This window comes from Micromys minutus (assembly GCF_963924665.1).
Source record: "Micromys minutus genome assembly, chromosome: 6".
Taxonomy (NCBI): Eukaryota; Metazoa; Chordata; class Mammalia; order Rodentia; family Muridae; genus Micromys; species Micromys minutus.
Genome location: NC_137975.1, coordinates 28,571,082 through 28,577,537, shown reverse-complemented (window position 1 = coordinate 28,577,537; position 6,456 = coordinate 28,571,082). Strand labels below are relative to the sequence as shown.

Genomic DNA, 6,456 nt, shown 5'->3' with positions numbered 1-6,456 from the left:
TCACAGGCATATAAATTCTATCATACCTAGCTCCAATTATATTGATTTAAGTTGGGTTCAACCCCGGAGGCTGCTTACATCAGCAGGCAGTCCCGTCAGAGACCATGATGGAGCGCTTGCACTGCAGTAGAAGGGCGTGAGGCACCTGCAGCTACTGCTCAAATGGCCAAGCACAAGACTGCTCCTCAGAAGATGAAGAGTTCATTACCTAGGAACCAAAGACCAAGACTACACACTGGTTTTCCATTTCTGAAAGTCACACTTTAAATTCCTGGTTCTGTATTTTCATTTAGCAAAGACACTATAGAAAATGAATTATCAAATCCTCTCAAAAGGAAGAAAACACATCAGTTCTTCGTAAGGGTCGTTTACTTTTTTTGGGGGGGGGGGATCACAAACACTTCTGGCTTCTCTTCATTATAGACTTGCATTTCTGAGTAGGTTATTGCTTTGACCTCTATTCTCTGATGGTACTTGGACAGTGAAAATTCTTCTCCCCACCCAATAGACCATAACTTAAAATTTTTTTAGGTCAGTATTAAGTACTTTCATACCGAGGGTATGAAGTACTCATCAGCACTGAACTTGTTAAGCCATTCATCCAAAAAGTGGAACAGCAGGGACTGCAAGTCATCGCCTTGGGTTTCTACTTCCACTGTTTGGAGGAGTTCTGTAGTCCCAGTATCTGTCAAATATCCAAATATTGTCATGACATATTGTTCAAATGCTTCCTTCAGTGTATCTCTTGATGCATGTAACTGGACATCAGCTGTATGATCCAAATATTCATATTTTCAGTTGACTGGGGGATACATGTCCTTGATCACCTTCTGTTCCTCCATCAAAATGTAATCTCTAACATCCTCCTCTTCTTGGGCCATGATTGCCAAGATTATGTAAATTTATTAGATGCGTGTTAGGCACTTCAGCATCTGGTTGACTACTTAAGCTTCCGTGAGTGTGGTTGATGTTCACAATGAGCTGTGTCAGCACTGTAGAGAAGTCCAGAAATAATTTGGGAAATGAAGTGTCTAGTGTGCCAAGCCTTCATGAAACAATGAAATTCCCCTCTTAGTAGATAATTGTTCAAAAGAAAGTATGGGGCCATGCCTGATCAATATATGTGAGACCCTGGAATCAGTCTTCAGCATGGAGCAAGTGTTATGGTCATTATGTCTTTCTGGAAGGGTTATTATTAAAACCACAGGATTGAAACAATAGTATTTGCAATAATTGTAATAAAAGATTTTGTTTATTTTATTATTAACACTGATGTTGATTGATTTATTTTAAGGTTCTCTGTACATAGCCTTAGCTCACCTGGAACTCAATATGTAAACCAAACTGTCCTCTATCTTACAGAAATCCACCTGGCCTCCTTCCCTAGTGCTAGACTTAAAGGTGTGTGTCACTCTGCCCAACTGATACATTTTTCATTTGTACTTTAATGGGTGAGCGTGTATGTAAAGATGTATATATACCATAATCCACATAGGAAGTCAGAAGGAAGCTTGTGGGAACTACTTCCCTGTTTTCAACCTATCAGTTCCAGACAACAACCTCAGGTGGCCTTGGCATCAAAGACCTTTTACCAGCTAAATAATCTCCCAGCAAAAAGACACCTTCCTTCATAAGAATTTGCATTATGGCAAGATGCTCTTAACGGTTTCATGCACATCTTACTATGAATACATACATCATATCTGTGTATGTATCTGTGTATATAGTTTTTGATGTTAGAGATGAATTGTGCCAAACTGTACCACTGTTCTTCTGTGGGCTGTACTTATAAGTTCCCTCAGTTTTCACAGAGAGAATACAATCTGAGTTTTACACTGATAACCCTTATGTTTCCTCTGAAGCCTTCCATTGTCTCTCAGGAATAGAGATGAGCAACTTACAGGATAGATTTCACCACTGTTTCAATGTATGATGAATGGGAATGGATTGGCAGGCTGTGGAGGAGAGGAATCTGGGGTAAAGCTATAAACTGATGTCTTTGTGATTTCTTATATGTTGTATCTCAGTGCAATGGAATGAACAGGAATGACCCCCGAAGGCTTATGAAGTTGAAGGCTTGGTCACCAGAGAGTAGATATCGTCTTGTTGGCGTAAGTATGTCATTGGAGGCCACTTTGCAGTGTTAAATGCCCAAGCCAGACCTAGTGGTTCTCTTCTTCCTGCTACCAGGGATTCAGATGTAGAATTCTCAGCTAAAATGTTTGCCTGTGTACCACCATGCAACCTGCCATGTTGAATATACCCTAAACCTTGGAACCTGTAAGCAAATCCCAAGTAATTTTTTTTCTTTCTAAGAATTGCCATAGTCATGGTATCTCTTTACTACAATAGGATACTGACTGAGACACTCACCAAGAATTTTTAAAAAAATCAAGATATGAGAAGACATGTGTAAAACAAGTTACTGAAAGTGAGGCAAAGGTGATAAAAATAGAGTGGGTCCAGGAGTAAAGGCATGGCCAGGTGTGGTGCCATGCATACTTTTCCCCATGAGGCAATGGGAGGCACATCTCTGGGAGTACAAGATCAGCCGACCTACATATCCTGGGCCAGGCCAGCTATGGCTACCTTGAGATTGTTTCATAAACAAAACAGGAAGGGTAAAAACGGGGTGGAGTAGAGCGTAAGAAGCAATGGCAGGGCTGGGAAATTAAAACTTAAGACTTTTCTCTTTCAAAACTATTTTTAATTAAAAATTGTTTTCTGAGCATATCAAATGACCTTAGTATCTCTCCTCCAATTTAACACATATCCCTCCAAATTACATGTCTTATTTCTAATAAACACACCAAGTTCAACTAGTGCTGCCAACATATACATACGTGGTATGGGAAACATATTAGCAGCCATATCCCCAAAGACGGGTGACTGTCCATTCCTGGGAAGCCATCACCTGCCAATGGCTCTCACTTAGGGTGAGGTCTTACAGCTTCTCTCCAATCCACGTTGGAATTTTGGATGATCTGAGCATGTGAAGACCTTTCATAACAAACAGGCACAGTTTCTTGTTCTCAGCATTCTGAACAATTATGTATCAACCTATTGATACATAATTTTGCAGGTTCCACTAAAAATGGAAGTCTCTCTGACCATGGTCAAGAGCAGTTTCAGTCTGAGGTTATAAACATATATATTAGAAAAGGCATTTTGACACTGCACCCATTTGGTAAAATAATGATAGTATGGCCCACATTTTTTTCTTTCTTTTAAAACCAAAGAATGTGCTAATGTCACATTAATAATATGATACATGTATAATTTTTGTCCATGGAGATAAGACACTTTGGAAAAGTTTGTCATTCTCTTTCTTCTTCCTCTCCCTACCTCCCCTACTACTAATCCCTTTTTTCTTTCCAAATGAGAGCTGTTTAAGATTATAAAACAAGCAAACAAACAATGGAACCTAAGAAATCATACAACATTTGAAAATTGTCTAAGGTCTATGATTGCAATTCCTTAGTAGATACCTTGAAGAAAAGGAGGCAATCCAAACTCATCTCCAGCTGTGCCCTGGCTTTAAAATGTTAAACTATAAATGCTGCCTCAGCTCACAGTAGGAACTGCTAATGATGTTCATGGCGAAAATGAGACCATTATGGGTGGACCACACAGCAAAGAAGAAATGAGAGCTGGGATGTAACTTTGTGAAAAAACAGAAAACATAAAATGGAAACAAGAGTAATTATTATACTTGGCGTTATAATGTAGTTTCTTTTCCGTCTATGAGGCTAGATAACTCAGCAGCTCTTCAGAATATGCCAGAATCCTGAAGAAGAAGAAGGCTCCAATGTCAGGAAAGGAATGAACTTGCTGGCAAGGCAACTGGAAGCAGGCCAGAGTGAAGCTTCCTTCTTCTATATCCTTATATAAGTCTTTAGCAGATGGTATGGCCAAGATAAAAGGTGGTTCTTCCCACACCAAAAGATCTGGATTAAAATTGGGTCTTCCCACTTCAAAAGATTTAATTAAGCAAAAGTCCCTCACAGGTGTTACAGCCATTTTTGGATTTTTACTTAATTCCAGATGTGGTAAAGTAGACAAGAATAACCATAACTAGTCTATCACTTGTCAACTTGAGAAAACATCATATCTCCTTTGGTCATGATTAACTTCCAAATAAAAACAATAAGGTCATAATTATACCTAAACATTATATAATTATTTCATGTAAAATCTCAACATTATACATTTAACCAAGTCATAATTACACCTAACATGGTAAGACTATGTCTCATACAACCATAAGCACATTTCTGAGGGACATCATTTTAATTTCTCAAAATTAAATATAATATTTTAAACTATTTACTGAAATTTTCTTAATTGATATTACGTCATATGATTTAAAAATTGAGGAATGAAAAAAATCTGCACAAATGCATTAACAACATACCACAGAAAAACATGCATGTCAATTTTTTATTTAACTTTTTATTGATTCTATTACATTTCACATTATACACCCCAATCTCACTCATATCCCTGCAGTGAGAATTTTGATTTCCTAAAAAAAAATCTAGTTATGTTATGGGAATATGTTTTTATTTTAACTCCAGGTGTGGAATAAAAGGATGCTTCGTAGAAGGTGACTATAATTTGTCCTGTGCACAAGGAGGGCATGCGTTTTGCCCAGCTACAAATAGTTTATATTTGAAATTCTGAGAACTTTTTAGAGCCTATGAGTTGCAGAGCCCCCAGAGGAGCTGAGGGTACTTTCCAAGAAGGCTGCTGCTCCCATTTCTGCTGATGGTTCCTGTTGCTGCAGTTTGTCAACTGCTTGTGAGCAAAGAGATGAGAAGAAAAAATTGGAAACATACTGAAGACGAAGATTTGACTTGTCCTAAGAAGTATAACACCCCTAATCAGCAAAAGTACTTTAATGAGGTCTAGGCCCTCTTTCCTCTCTAACCATTTTTTCCATCTCCTCCCTAGTCATGGAGAGTTGGAAGGAATTAAAATAGAATAAGGGTTGAAAGGGTGGTAGGTATAAAAACACAAAAAAGTAGAAAAAAAGAGTTACACATACATTGTACCTGCCCTCCACTCTTGCAGCCATCCTCATCAAGAAAAGAAAAATCCCATTGTGAAAGATGTAATGTGTGACAGCGTGTCCCATGGTGTACCCCTTTGTTTGCACATCTTTGCTTGCCCAGGTTTATTGCAATAAGTTATTGGTCAGCTTTGAGACCTCTGGCTCCTGTCACATTATCGATAGTCTCCACTACTTATTCGCTCATCTTAAAAGCACCTGGTATGTCTGGTTGTCTGGAGTCATCTCCTGAGGGTTATGCCTCACCTATGCTGTGAGGCAATGGGCAGGGGTAGTCTTGGGGACTTGGTCTGCCAAAAAGCATGAAGCTGGGGCAGGGACACACATGTCAATTATAATCATCATTTCTGCAACTCATCATGTGGCCTGATGTGGTATTTATAACTACCTTTGTTTACTACCCATGCCATATTTCTTCTCCCCTCAGCAAGCACCTCAGCATTTCTTGACTCTTCCTGGATGAGTGACCTAAACCTTCATTCCTGATGGTTTTGTGCCCTTTGTCATCTTGCCTGGATTAGGCTGTTGTAGTTTCCAATTGAGTTTAATCACAGTACATGGCAGGACCAAGAAATGTCCTAGAACTATCTCCTACACTCCAGACATCAGCTTTCTTACTTCCATTGTAGAGAAGCAACCCAATTTACTCTTGGTAATCTAGAATAAGCTTGCCTCCTAACACTATTATTACCTTTTAGCTTGTTGACTTAAAGTCATCAGATGTCCAAAGTGGCCAGGGAGAATCTAAACTTCCAGTTCAATGGAATGTTTGTTGAAGTTCCTGGCAGAAGGGCTTTGGAACCAAACCTTCAAAGTCAGGAGAACTTAAGGTTGATGGAATAAGAAGCAAAATTTTTCCTGGTAGCTTACTAAAGGTGATGGTGGGTGGAAGTATTCTCTTTTCTATCCCTTGATTGCTGGACCTTGGATCTGGACTACAGGAGAAACCATACCATATATTGGATGCTTATTCAAAGCACATACAGTCTTGTGAAGACCCTGCCTGCTGCACCAAATTGGGACTTAACTATATCTTTTAAAGGCTGTTCCATCTTTCTATCAGGCCAGCTACTTCAGGATGGTGGAGAATGTTGTAATATCAGTGGGTTTCATGATCATGGCCCACTGTCTCATTGCTATGACTGTGAAGTGAGTTTCTTGGTCAGAAGCAATATGGTAGGGAATATCATTATGGTGGATACACAGTTTTGTAGGTCCACAGATGGCCTTAGATGCTGCATTCTGTGGCAGATAGTCAAATCTATAACAGAATAGTTATCTTCTCCATTAAAAACAAAATGATATTCTTTCCATGGGGAAAGAAGTCCAGAAGAGTCAACCTGGTACAAGGTTCACGACACCACCAGTCACTAGCTGGTGAGTCC

General features: G+C 39.2%; 1 pseudogene across 1 annotated transcript; it reads right to left on the bottom strand.

The window, feature by feature from the left end:
- Nucleotides 1–368: 368 nt before the first annotated feature.
- LOC308421741 (protein archease-like) lies at nucleotides 369–881 on the bottom strand (annotated as a pseudogene). Its single transcript has one exon. The product of its transcript is annotated as a protein archease-like (transcript).
- Nucleotides 882–6,456: the final 5,575 nt, after the last annotated feature.